We start from the raw sequence: 15,389 nt of genomic DNA, 5'->3' as shown, positions 1-15,389 counted from the left end.
TTACTCACCCACGGGTGTGTAAGAATTGCGTATCTCTATGACAACGTTATTCCACAATGTAACAACTACGTTGCAAATTAACGTTGTGATAACGTTGTGCTTTGGACATTACAACATTTTTTGTAAATGATGTTTAGGAAACCACTTGTAGATCTACCATCTTAGTTTATTTTGTTTAAACAAATAAATCTATTAACGAAGTTATCTGTCTACTAAATGTTGTCACAAGCAATATTACAGTTAAAAGCAATTGGCGCCCATTTTTTTGCGGCGTGAGAGCGACTGCTGAAAAGTTTAGCCTGTTGCCTCGTGAAGTAACGTCAGAATGACGTCACATTGTCGCGGAAGATTTGTTGTCACCAGCCATCTTAGTTCAAGCTCACTCTGGACATATTACAACCAAGTGATTGTGCAGCAACTGGAACTGGACAGATGATCTGTGAATTCGGATGAGGTAAGTTAATTTTTCAACAGCAGTCTCCGCTTGTTGATATGTTTCTCTACATGCAGATCGTCAAATGATTTAAATGTATCGTATTATTCAGCAGTGGCAGGGTTTAGAATGCAGTTTGCCGGTCACTTTCAATGAGCGTGTTGATATTAATATTTGATACATAGAACATGATGTATATAGAGGTGAAGGAGGCCCAAGACTTTTTTTCCATATTATTATTTTATGGATACCAAGGGTAATTACCAAGGGCAAGCAGTATATGCTTGACCAGAATTCAGTCTGGCGGCGTTTTATGGCCGTCATATTCCGTTCGGTTGGTTGGTTGGTTTGTTGTTTAACGCCGCACTCAGCAATATTCCAGCTATATGACGACCTATTACGTTCGGGTTTCGATCGTAAGCGTGTAGATCTGTAAAAAGGCCTAACTTATGCATCGCCTACTGACCACTGAAAGTTATCGCCATTTCTTCCGTGTTATTTCTGAAATCATTACTATTTAAAGTTTACATGTACTAATCTTCTGACTTTGATTTTTTTGAAACAATGCGACTCATTCAGGCCTATGGAAAGGTTAAGTTGATTTTTCTTATACAGCGAAGAGAGGGAATCAAAACAATGGAAGTATTTTCAGATCGACTCTCTGTAGGCTGCTAGTTATAGCCTTAGTCTAAAGCGCTCAATGATGTTATGAAAAATTGTATTTTCGGGCAGAGACAGAAACATACTTATTGTTTCTGAAAATGCCTAATTAGCACTGACTGAAGTAGCCTAAATGTGGATCATCTGTTTGTTGGTGCTGTCTATAAAGTTTATTTTAGCAAGGCTCTTATCATGTGTATTTTTATTATTTCCAAAAAAGAATCAATTCATCATTTTCCGATAACTAGATCCGACTCCCTTCTTATGAAAACGAGCAAAAGTAATACGAGTCTCTCGTCGCGCTATAACGGGGTGTTTGCGGTATTGTCCTCGCTGGTGATGATAAGCTGGTCGATAGTCAAATATCACCATATATTGTCAGTGAGTTGGTCATCGTTTGTTGATTATTAAGGTGAGATAGGTGTAGCCAAGGTGCACCAATGAAAGATACAATGGAATTCATAGCAACCATATTCGTTCGGTTTTCGATCTCCATATGTTGCTACGTAGGCTACCATACTACAGAATTATATATTTAACAATATTGAACTGTATTATGTTAATAAACGTAGTAACAAATAAATTTCAAAAAAAATATTTAAAGAGCTGTTTCAACTTCGTCTGGTATTGTATAAGCTATTGCATTTTGCTAATTTTCCCATGTTTCTATCTTTGTAAATGTTAGAACATATATTAATATCCTGGCATATTAATATGGAAATTTTAAGGTTAGTATTAAAAATAATAATCACAATTTTAATCAGGATAAATACCCCAAAGTGTTAACACTTCTATTCATAATTCATATTCAACATTCATGCTTCAAATATGGGAACTATTTGTTTTATTTGGCAATATAAATTTATCATTTATGTATATATTTTTCAAATAAGGTTTTAGAAACTTGGCCAACATATTCACTTGAATCACTAGTTTGTGATGTACAGCAGAAAGGTAAAGTTACTGCTTTTGAACAACTACAGTTGATCTATTGACTGATAAGTAAGTGGGAAAAATAAAAAAATAAAAAAATCTGTCAATAGCAAAGGCACCACTACATAACCTGCTTGAAAGGTGTAAACACTTTTGAGAAGCTTAGTTGTATGGTTCGGGAGATATGGTCCTGACAAGAGCACTACCCTCAAATTTCCTAATTTCATAATATTTCCATGGAAACGACAAAAATATAAAATTCTAAAAAGATCTAAATAGCAAAAGGCACTCTTAAGGGGCCTGATTGTTAAGTGTACCAAGTTTTATGAAGCTAGGTTGTACGGTTTAGTAAATATGCTCCGGACAAGAGCACTACACTCAAATTTCCTAATTTCATCATAATTCCTTGGAAACGACAAAAATAAAAAAATAAAAAAATATATAAATAGCAAACGGCACTCTTACTGAGCCTGATCGGTAAGTGTACCAAGTTTAGTAAAGCTAGGTTGTACAGTTTAGGAAATATGCTCCGGACAAACAATGATTACATATGGACAGACGGACATACTGATGGCTATATCATAAAAAGTACAACAAACAAGCTGCCAATAAACCCTAAAATTCTAAACCTATAAAAACACACAAACTTCATTTAGCACACCTCTCCACCTTTTGCATGGCATATTTGAAAATTCCAAAAGTTTTCTCCAAATTAAGTAAGCAGCCCTAAAAGCCCCACCTAGGTTGCCTCACCTTTTCGGACATACACTAAATGGCCCGGCGGGCCCGTGCGCGAAATACGCATATGTCGGAAAGTGCACATTAAATTCACAATTTAAGTAAGTAAGTAAAGACGTATTAATCCATGAGAGTAAAGGATGAACCAAGTAAAGATAAGCTGGATTAACATTTGGAAAGATTGACTGAAACTGAGTAATAGTAATATTATGTTAATAAACTTAAAATTGGTTTGTTTCACACTGTTTCGGGAAATACAGAATTGTTTAAGCATGATTGTACCTAAAGTATTTACATAAACTAATTTCAACCAATTGTATCAAGAGTACGTTTGCTGTGGTATATAAGCGTTGTAAAAAAATGCCTGCATATCAACATGGCCGGTTTCCAGGGTTGAGGGTTTTTTTCACAGAAAGGAAGCGCACAAGTTTTGCTTAATGGATATGGTCACACCAAGAATGTAGAGAGACAGATTTGTATTCACTGGAAATATGTGAAAACCTTGGACCCAGACACCTGATGACCGTCCCTTCCTCCTATTCGCTGATGGTGATGTATGTCAAAAGATGCCCCTTTCATTACACCCAAGAGGAAGACGTAGGACTTGCTGTTCCATGCAATGTAGACCTTAAAGTGTGCAAGTGGATAAGAAGAGATGCTGGACTGCCTCTGCTTCTACAAGACACCTGGATCGAAGCCATGGATTACAACTGGATTGACGACGGAGCCCGATTCCCGCGGTCATTGTCATTGTGGAACCATCACTCAACGATAGGTCCGAGAACAAACAACAATCTGGGCGGATTCAAAGACAGATTGAACCGTGGACTACTGCCTCAATGACATCCCAACATCTACCGCTTCATTGAAGTCATCAAGAAGGTAGAACATGCAGATCGGACCAAGATTTCTCAGATCGACTTTGGTGCTGCCCCCAGGAGTAAAAAACGAGTCAACCGAGAAGTAGAGAATCGCTTGTGCCGCTTAAAAAACACTTTGGCCCAGGAATTACAAACACCCATCCATTACTTAGATGTGTTGGTCATCTTTTGAAACTTGGCTAGTGACTTATTGTAATTATCACTGACTGATTAGTTCTAAACTAATTTGATTGTTATGATTATCATCTGACTGATTAGTAAAATAAAATGTATATAAGTATTCTTGGGGTTATTCCATTAAAATGACAAAGATAACAGGCAGGGGATTAGGTGTGCATTCAACTGTGAACTTTGTTGTTATTAGCTGTTGGTATTTTGGCATGTAGGCATTTTCAGAAGACATCTTTTGCCCCGTCTACGGACCCTGAGAGTAACTAATTATTTGAATAGTCCTTTCCCGCGTTTCTTTCAATAAAACACGACTTATTTTATACGAAGGGGTATGTGATCTAAAAAGACAGTTTTTTTGTTTTTATAGACACGGACACACGTGTACATGTGGTGGTCTGGTCTGGTCAGTAACTGACCACCTGCTTATCACAATATACCGGGTCAGTAAACTGACCATTACAATCATCGAACGATGTGTGACGTCTACTACTAGTATTCATCGAACATTTGTAACATTTATACATCAAAGCATTCGTTTTCTGCCAAGGATTTAAGATTGGGAGGCCACTACACGCATAATTTATTTTTTTTTTACAAAAGAATAGGATTTCGATTAAAAAGTTACAGTTAAAATGACAAATACAACGTTCAATCACATTTAAATCTATAAGGTAACAGTGAATTTTGGCCAAGAGTGGATGTGGAGAGTATGCGAAAAAGGGCTTCACTTTGTTTAGATATAAATAAATTTGATGATACATGCGTGTTGAATTTGAATTTGACAGCCCGGGCCAAGTCGGAACGAAAACAAGCCAACACATGTTGATAATGTAGCAGGAAAAAGGCTTAACTTTGAGCACCTTGTTTTCTTTAAATACCGTGATCTGAGACACTATAAAGTGGTATATTGGTAGATACAATTATTTTCTATAGATGTAAACACATTTAAAGTTGATTTTGTCAACCCGGACCAAGTCGACCCGAACACAAGCCAAACACTTTTGATAGCGACTATGTTGAGAATGTAGCGGGAAAAAGGCTTCACTTTGAGCACCTTGTTTTCTTTAAATACCGTGATCTGAGACACTATAAAATTGTATATTGGTAGATACAATTCTATTTGATAGATGTAAACACATTTAAAGTTGATTTTGTCAACCCGGACCAAGTCGACCCGAACACAAGCCAAACACTTTTGATAGCGACTATGTTGAGAATGTAGCGGGAAAAAGGCTTCACTTTGAGCACCTTGTTTTCTTTAAATACCGTGATCTGAGACACTATAAAGTGGTATATTGGTAGATACAATTCTATTCGATAGATGTAAACACATTTAAAGTTGATTTTGTCAACCCGGACCAAGTCGACCGAACACAAGCCAAACACTTTTGATAGCGACTATGTTGAGAATGTAGCGGGAAAAGGGCTTCACTTTGAGCACCTTGTTTCCTTTAAATACCGTGATCTGAGACACTATAAAGTGGTATATTGGTAGATACAATTCTATTCGATAGATGTAAACACATTTAAAGTTGATTTTGTCAACCCGGACCAAGTCGACCCGAACACAAGCCAAACACTTTTGATAGCGACTATGTTGAGAATGTAGTGGGAAAAGGGCTTCACGTTGAGCACCTTGTTTTCTTTAAATACCGTGATCTGAGACACTATAAAGTGGTATATTGGTAGATACAATTCTATTCGATAGATGTAAACACATTTAAAGTTGATTTTGTCAACCCGGACCAAGTCGACCCGAACACAAGCCAAACACTTTTGATAGCGACTATGTTGAGAATGTAGCGGGAAAAAGGCTTCACTTTGAGCACCTTGTTTTCTTTAAATACCGTGATCTGAGACACTATAAAGTGGTATATTGGTAGATACAATTATTTTCTATAGATGTAAACACATTTAAAGTTGATTTTGTCAACCCGGACCAAGTCGACCCGAACACAAGCCAAACACTTTTGATAGCGACTATGTTGAGAATGTAGCGGGAAAAAGGCTTCACTTTGAGCACCTTGTTTTCTTTAAATACCGTGATCTGAGACACTATAAAATTGTATATTGGTAGATACAATTCTATTTGATAGATGTAAACACATTTAAAGTTGATTTTGTCAACCCGGACCAAGTCGACCCGAACACAAGCCAAACACTTTTGATAGCGACTATGTTGAGAATGTAGCGGGAAAAAGGCTTCACTTTGAGCACCTTGTTTTCTTTAAATACCGTGATCTGAGACACTATAAAGTGGTATATTGGTAGATACAATTCTATTCGATAGATGTAAACACATTTAAAGTTGATTTTGTCAACCCGGACCAAGTCGACCGAACACAAGCCAAACACTTTTGATAGCGACTATGTTGAGAATGTAGCGGGAAAAGGGCTTCACTTTGAGCACCTTGTTTCCTTTAAATACCGTGATCTGAGACACTATAAAGTGGTATATTGGTAGATACAATTCTATTCGATAGATGTAAACACATTTAAAGTTGATTTTGTCAACCCGGACCAAGTCGACCCGAACACAAGCCAAACACTTTTGATAGCGACTATGTTGAGAATGTAGTGGGAAAAGGGCTTCACGTTGAGCACCTTGTTTTCTTTAAATACCGTGATCTGAGACACTATAAAGTGGTATATTGGTAGATACAATTCTATTCGATAGATGTAAACACATTTAAAGTTGATTTTGTCAACCCGGACCAAGTCGACCCGAACACAAGCCAAACACTTTTGATAGCGACTATGTTGAGAATGTAGCGGGAAAAAGGCTTCACTTTGAGCACCTTGTTTTCTTTAAATACCGTGATCTGAGACACTATAAAGTGGTATATTGGTAGATACAATTATTTTCTATAGATGTAAACACATTTAAAGTTGATTTTGTCAACCCGGACCAAGTCGACCCGAACACAAGCCAAACACTTTTGATAGCGACTATGTTGAGAATGTAGAGGGAAAAAGGCTTCACTTTGAGCACCTTGTTTTCTTTAAATACCGTGATCTGAGACACTATAAAGTGGTATATTGGTAGATACAATTATTTTCTATAGATGTAAACACATTTAAAGTTGATTTTGTAAACCCGGACCAAGTCGAACCGAACACAAGCCAAACACTTTTGATAGCGACTATGTTGAGAATGTAGAGGGAAAAGGGCTTCACTTTGAGCACCTTGTTTTCTTTAAATACCGCGAACTGAGACATAAAGTGGTATTTAGGTAGATATAATACTAATCCATAGATGCGAATCCATTTGATGTTCCATCTGTGAAGTTTAATTTGACTTTGACAGCCCGGGCCAAGTGGGTCCGAACACTTCTGACAGATTTTCTTAGGAAAATACAGTAAAAGCGCTTGACCAGTTTTCTTTAAATGCGATACACTGTGACATTCTAAAGTGGCATATAGTAGATATAATACCCATCTATAAATGTAAACACATTTGAAGATTACATCTGTGTCTTTAAAGTTGATTTTTTGACAGCCTGGGCCAAGTTGGAATGTCACGACGTAAATTGTAATAATGCGGTAAATTGTAATAAACCGCGGTAAAATGTAATAACACTGCGGTTATTTGTAATAAAACGGTGGCAAATTGTAATAACGACTGCGGTAAATTGTTATAAAAGATTATTCATTTGCAAATACACAAAGAAACATGCATGAACTTTAAAATGTGCGACTAAGCTGTTGGGAAATCAAAATCCGGACCTCGAAACGACTGACTGATCAATACTAATGTACATTAAATTATTGATATTTATATTTACTCAGAACAGAATACCAGCTACAGTGTTTGTTCGACCTAAACCCGATCAATTCCAACCTCCAGCATGTTTAAGGAAATAAAAAAGCGATTTTGTTTCAATTTCTGGTATTCCTGTTGTGAGGCTGATGCGGCAAATTGTAACAAACTGCGGCAAATTGTTATACCAAGTGCGGTAAAATGTAATAACATATCTTAATCCTTCCGATTTGAAACAAAATTCGAGTTACAGTGTTTGTTCGACCTACACCAGATCAATTCCAACCTCCAGCATGTTTAATTAAATAAAAAAAGTGATTTCGTTTCAATCTCCAGTGTCATCCCTATTAAGAGACAGGTGCGGCAACTTGTAAATAAAACTGTATTGAAAATGACATGTCTGTTGTTTTATATCATTTTTATTATTCAGTGTGGGGAAAAAAACCTATTCTTGAAATGTCAGTGTGGTGAATTGTGGGTACATGTCCTCCACTCGTGATCAAACATCATAATTAAGCAAAGATATCTATTTACTGGAAGAGAAATTTGTTTTCTATCCATACCGGTCATTAACGACAGAGATCTACATAGATTATGTCTAATATACTCTCAAATCTTAAACCTTACATTGTCCACTCTTACCATTGGTAATTACATTTGTGAAAACAGAAGTAATAATATAAACACGCTTTTGTAATACACTTTCAAGGACGATGCAGTTATTATTTGTTCAATAACCTGAGCTTTTAGTGATACAATATATACTGAACCAAATTAAAATCTTCACAATCCGAAAAATTTAACATTTTTAACCAGTTATTATTGTGGGCCCTTTTTGTGTATTTAAACGGTAATGGCCACGTATTGTCTTCAGATAACAGGCGTTTTTGTTCAGGTGAATCGATCAAAATCATGTGCACAGCACATAGTGGCAAAAGTGTTTTTTCACGTGCAACTGGTCACGTGGCCATAATACCGCACGTGTTTTCAGCCATACTTGTTAGCAGTCATTAACAAAAAAAGAAAAACACAAGAAAACAAAAGTCTTTACGGATATTTGTCATGACACGCCTTTTAAATGTGCAACGTGAACGTGCTATCAGCATGTTGCAGACAGGAACGTCCGCAGCTGAAGTCGCAAGGACGATGGGTTGTAGTCGACGGACTGTTTATGATTTACAGACGCGTCTACAGCAAACGGGTACCACCGCTGATCGCCCTCGGCCAGGTCGACCACGTGTGACGTCAAATGCAGAGGATCGTCAGATTGTCTTACGTCACCGACGGCTACATCAACCAGAAATGAACTGTTTAGGGGTAGACTGAGTGCGCAAACTGTTCGAAACCGTCTGAGATCTGCTCACCTTCAAGCACGACGGCCATACTGCGGGCCGATTCTGACTCAATTACACAGACGTCATCTTCAATTGTGGGCACAGCGACACTTACGATGGACTCAGAGGAATTGGAATCAAGTCGTCTTCAGTGACGAATCCCGATTTAATCTTCGATTTGCTGATGGTAGGGTAAGGGTGTGGTGGCGCCGTCATGAACGTTACGCCCAGTGTTGTGTACAGGAAGTTGAGAGATTTCGAGGCGGAAGTGTCATGTTGTGGTGTGCTTTCTGTGGCAATGCACGTTCCAGGCTTCTTGTCATCCGTGGCAGCCTCAACGCTGCTGCTTACCGCGACCAGGTACTGGCACCAGAACTTCTGCCTTTTATGGCAGCACATGGACCCGGTTTCATCTTCCAACACGACAATGCCAGACCCCACACAGCAATTTTGACAAGGAATTTCCTTCAGAATGCGGGAGTCAACGTCATGGACTGGCCGTCAAGGTCTCCCGACCTCAATCCCATCGAACACGTCTGGGATGCTCTTGGCAGAAGTCTGCGCACTCTCCAGAACCAACCACAGAATTTACAAGATCTTGGCACCATTTTGCAGCAACAATGGCGTCGTCTTCACAATCATGTGTTCACAAGCATCCCAAGGTCCATGCGGAGGCGTTGTGTGGCAGTTGTCAACGCACATGGTGGCCATACACGCTACTTAACTTGTGTGCCATCAGATTCTCGTGCTTGGGACTTATGATTTAAACTGTTGATGTTATTACCGAATACCGTATCTTCTTGGAACAAATTATGGTTACCACCGTTAATTAAAATCCTTCTTTGGACATTAATGATTAAAAATTACCTTCTCTGATACATTTGTCCGTTGTATATCATATATGGGATTACTTTTAAAATGTGAAGTTTTTAATTTACCTCAGTTTATTTGTATATTTTGGGTTGATAATAGTCGGCGAAGAGCATGTTCCCTTCAAACAAGCAAAGGCATATTTTGGTAAATAGAATCCCAAATGTCTACTTCGTGTGCAGAAACCATCCCAACTATAAAAAAAATCTGTCAACGCGTTCCACGTGCACATGCATTTTACACCTGGTAACCTGGCCATTGATTTACATTGTTTCGTTTCGCCGCTATTTCTTTTCCTCATGCGCCAAATGGATTTTTGTTTTGTTGGAAAATCGAAACAGGTTATGCTCCAACCAGCTGTTAACATTTAATAAAATTTAGATATAGTTGTTTACGACATGGGTATTGGTTGATAACTTCATCTCGTGTAACAGAACACAAAAACATATGTGTTTGACCGTAATGTGTGGTTGGTTTGTTCTTTTACGCCGCACTCAGCAATATTCCAGCTATATGACGGCGGTCTGTAAATAATCGATTCTGGACCAGACAATCCAGTGATTAATATCATGAGCATCGATCCACGCAATTGTCCTTGACGCGGATATTTGATATTGTTGTCCGAACCACACAATTCACCAAGGGACAAGCTAATGTGGTTTAAATAATATGCATTCAGGAAACAATATTTAAAACTTGTTACCTGAACAGACAACAAAACATTGATATGTCCCTTTTAAATAACACGACTTATAACACACAAATATGTTCAACAAAAATGTTAACCGTTATACTTGCCTTGAGAGCAAGACGCAAATTGTTTTTAATTAGCCCATGTACATGAAAAAAAGATACATTTTGTGTCCAGTACTGTGTGGAATTGTTGTTTAACGCCGCACTCAGCAATATTCCAGCTATATGACGGGGGTCTGTAAATAATCCAGTCTGGACAACACAATCCAGTGATTAATACCATGAGGATCGATCCACGCGATTAGGATCGATGACATACATCAAGTAAGTCAGCGAGCCTGACCGCCTGATCCCGTTAGTCGCCTTTTACGACAAGCATAGTAACTTTTTACGGCAAGCATAGTAACCTTTTACGGCTGTGTGGAATTGAATACGATATTGAAAAAATGAACGTTAGGCGAGACATTTTCAAAACAATATGCAATATAAGATGTTTAAGATCTTCTTTAGTTGCAGCAAAATATAGTTTTACGTGTGCACATATCTTTCGCTTCATCATAAATTATAAAAAAATCACATTATTTTGTGATCTTTGAATACCCATATCGAAAATCAATCAATAGACACAACAAGACATACTAATCATTTCATAAGAACTGTTTGTATTCGGACTATTTCATATGAAAAATGAATTCTTTCGTTAGACGACACGGGGATCAGACAGAAGACTGAAACTACAGTCCGTACCTGATAGGACCCGTGAAGATTCCGGGGTAGAATAGGTCTTCAGCAACCCATGCTTGCCGTAAAAGGCGACTAACGGGATCGGGTGGTCAGGCTCGCTGACTTGGTTGATACATGTCATCGATTCCAATTGCGTGGATCGAGGCTCATGATATCAATCACTGGATTGTCTGGTCCAGACTCGATTATTTACCTGATAATGGGCAAACACGACACAAGTGTGTTGATTTGACATGTGTACGAGTGGTATGTAAAGCGCATACAGTGTTCAATTGTTATATCCTCGGAATTCTAGTGTCGTGAAATCCAAATCAAATATTATACAGTAAACTACGGTTATAACGAACTCAAAGGGACCACTAATTTTAGTTCGTTATAACCGTAGTTCGTTAAAAGCAAATATACAGCATAACTACAGCAAATAGTCGGGACAAAAATGTTAGTTCGTTATATCCGTCAGTTCGTTGTGAGCGTGTTTGTTATAAACGTAGTTTACTGTATTCCCGAAAAGAAGATCCCGGGTAAATACATAGAGCATTATTCTCGTGAAACATTTCCCCCGTCACAAGAAACATGAAATTTCACGAGACACATGGAATATTTTATTTATTATCCTTGAAACGTACATTCGCCACACCTAACACTCTGGGACGTTTCACCACCCCTTGTAATTGCGACCATAACATTAGTTCCGAGTTTGCAAAGTCTTGAAAAATATAATCAAAAGTATTAAACTTACTTGATGGCACTAACATTGTAAATTATACGTTTGGATATGATTATATACAACAACAACTTTAAGAAAATATTCTTGAAAGCTACGAGACCGCTGTTGACAGCGACGGAATACACGCTGGTCAAGTAAGAAAAATGGTGCTTTGCAAAACAACCAGTCTCGATTGACGAGTTATTTAAAAACAATACAGTTTATAACGAAACATGCTCAAGAGAATAACAAACAGCAAGATGTGTTTGTTTGTTGTTTTACGCCGCACTCAGCAATATTCCAGCTATATGACGGCGGTCTTTAAATAATCGAGTCTGGACCAGACAATCCAGTGATTGGGATCGATGCCATGCATCGTCCACGTCAGTGAGCCTGACCACACGATCCCGTTAGTCGCCTTTTACGACAAGCATATAGTCGCCTTTTACGGCAAGCATGGGTTGCTGAAGACCTATTCTACCCCGGATCTTCACTGGTCAACTTTCATTGGGGATTTAGTGGATGACAAAGGTTAGATTTATGTATTTGATGATTTTGTGCATATGTATGGAATCGAAACAAATTAACGAATATTATGGAGTTGTTAATGCAGTCAAACAATTTTGTAAGGTAAAGGAATACAATGTTTTCAATTTAAGCATGCCACTCAATATATCACATCTGCTAAACCAAAATATAGGTGGAAAAGAATTTTACAAGATTTTTTTCAGAACAGCAGTTTGTTAAATTTCATGGCATTGAACAATGGGAAAGTATACTAAATAAGACATTTAGTGAAAGGGATTGGCAAGTACATATATTGATGGGAAAAAAGATGCACTCAAAGTGAGGATAGTAGATGGTTTCAGTTTAAGATTATTCACTACATTCTTACAACTAACAAATATTGATATACAATTTGATATGTTAATTCTCCTATGTGTTCTTTCTGTACAAATCAACCTGAAACCTTAACCCATATGTTATATGATTGTGAACATGTAAGAAAGATTTGGGAGAAACTGTACATTTGGGTGAGTGAGTTTGGTTTAACGCCGCTTTAAACAGTATTCCAGTTATATCGCGGCGTGTCAGCTTAATGTGGGCGGAAAGCCCGAAGTGATGCAGGTATCAGACGTTAACCACTTCGGTGAAACCCACGAGCACGGGCATGGTGCTGACAAACATAGAAACATTTTGTGTCCAGTACTGTGTGGAATTGTTGGTTGGTTGTTTAACGCCGCACTCAAAAATATTCCAGCTATATGACGGCGGTCTGTAAATAATAGAGTCTGGACCAGACAATCCAGTGATTGACATCATGAGCATCGATCCACGCAATTGGGATCGATGACATGCATCAACCAAGCCAGCAAGCCTGACCACCCGATCCCGTTATTCGCCTTTTACGGCAAGTTCCTGCATTGACCCCAGAAGGGTTTACATCATCCCTTCTAGTGTTGACGATTATTGATGAAGTTAGCCTAACACATATTCTACGATTAATATAAAAACGTGGTAGTTCTGAATTTACTTTCAAAGATGTGGAACTTACGTATCCTCTCAGGGGGACAATAATTTTGTGTTACCAGTTATTCCAACATGGCTGGGTAACCAACAGAAAACGTTGTCGTATTGGCCAGTCGCAAGATTATTATTTAATTCAATAATTTCGATTAAAAGTGGATGTGTACATGTCATATTTTGAATAGCCTGAAGACAAGAAAGAGTATCTGAAAATATTATGAACTGCTTATGCTTAGATTGATTTTGAATATGTTTAAGAGCTGTTAAGATGGCGTGTGATTCTGAGGTGAAAATTGAACTATTATATGGTAACCTGAACGAGATAGTTCTGGATCCAGTGATAGTAGCGCTAGCAACTGCGTCACCATCCTTGGATCCATTAGTAAATATGGATTTGTATGTGTCATATTTATTTCGCAGTTGGTCATATTCTTGTTGACAAATTAGTGGATTAGTTTGTGATTTCTTTAATGTTGTTAAAGTCAGGTCTACTTTTGGCCTTATCAGTTGCCAAGGAGGTGAAGACAAAAGACGATAAGGAGAAATATTAGCAAGGTTTATAGATGCAGCTGAAATGGCAGGTGTTATTCTTATTCCAAGCGGGGGAATAAGAGAGGATTTCATCTGGTAAAGTTTCTCATAGAGAGGATGAAAAACGCAGTCGTATGTAGAATTAGATCGGTTTGAAGATAATTTAGTGATATACTGTAAAGATAATTTTATACGTTGGAGTCTAGGCGATGGTTCGTCAGCCTCTACTTAAAGACTATTTATAGGAGATGTTCTGAAGGAGTCTTAGTCCTTGATGATATACGACCAGTGAAGATTCCGGGGTAGAATAGGTCTTCAGCAACCCATGCTTGCCGTAAAAGGTGACTATGCTTGTCGTAAAAGCTAACTAACGGGATCGTGTGGTCAGGCTTGCTGACTTGGTTGATGCATGTCATTGATCCCAATTGCGGTGATCGATGCTCATGATATTAATCACTGGATTGTCTGGTCCAGACTCGATTATTTACAGACCGCCGTCATATAGCTGGAATATTGCTGAGTGCGGCGTTAAACAACAAACCAACAACAACACTATTTAGTATTAAGATAAATAGCCTCTCTAAGGTTTTAAATGATTTTATAGACGGATCGCTTTTCGTTGATGATTTTAACATATCTTGTCGTTGTAAAAATATGCATTCATTAGAAAGATAATTACAATTATATCTGAATAAAATTTTAAAATCGTCACTAGAAAATGGCTGTAAATTTTCTAAATCAAACACCAAAACCCGTGTTTCCAGGTGGTGTCATATGCTTTTTCTAAATCGAAAAAAGATAGGCACTGCATACTGGTTAGTAAGTACTGCATTTTTTTACAAATGACTCGAACCCAACTAAATGGTCAACAGTACTTCGATTCTTTCGAAAGCCACACTCACAAATTTTAAGTACCATGTTAATCTATTTTTGACCATGCGTTCCATGGTTTTACAAAAGCAACTGAAAACATCTCTCTGCAAATTTGTTATATGGTTTTACAATTTTGAACGAACTTACCTATGCCAAGACTTAAATCTGCAACACACAATATCGCGATAGCCAACTTCACACTGGAAAGTCTTAGATATAAGTGGCCCGTCGTTTAAACGTTAACAAGATTACAAATATTTATTGTCTCGTTGTATGATTTCAACAGCCTGGGTCAACGAATGACCGTCCACGTTCCGGCCGACCAAGATCGGTGCATCCAGGCGCTGAATTTACGTGATCCGATTGTCACGGCCGAAAACCAAGCTGGTATACGTTATCCGACTGTCACGGCCGAACAAACAGTTGGTTTTATTCCTAAATACCTGCGAGACAGCCTGCAATAATGTTTGTACCAATCTTGTTAATCTCTCTCTCTCTTCTCGCAGGGTACCTCAGGATAGTTTGAAATAGGATC

This window comes from Haliotis rufescens, unplaced genomic scaffold (genome assembly GCF_023055435.1).
Source record: "Haliotis rufescens isolate VD_foot unplaced genomic scaffold, xgHalRufe1.0.p SCAF_14, whole genome shotgun sequence".
In the NCBI taxonomy this organism is placed as follows: Eukaryota; Metazoa; Mollusca; class Gastropoda; order Lepetellida; family Haliotidae; genus Haliotis; species Haliotis rufescens.
This window is presented reverse-complemented; position numbering follows the sequence as displayed.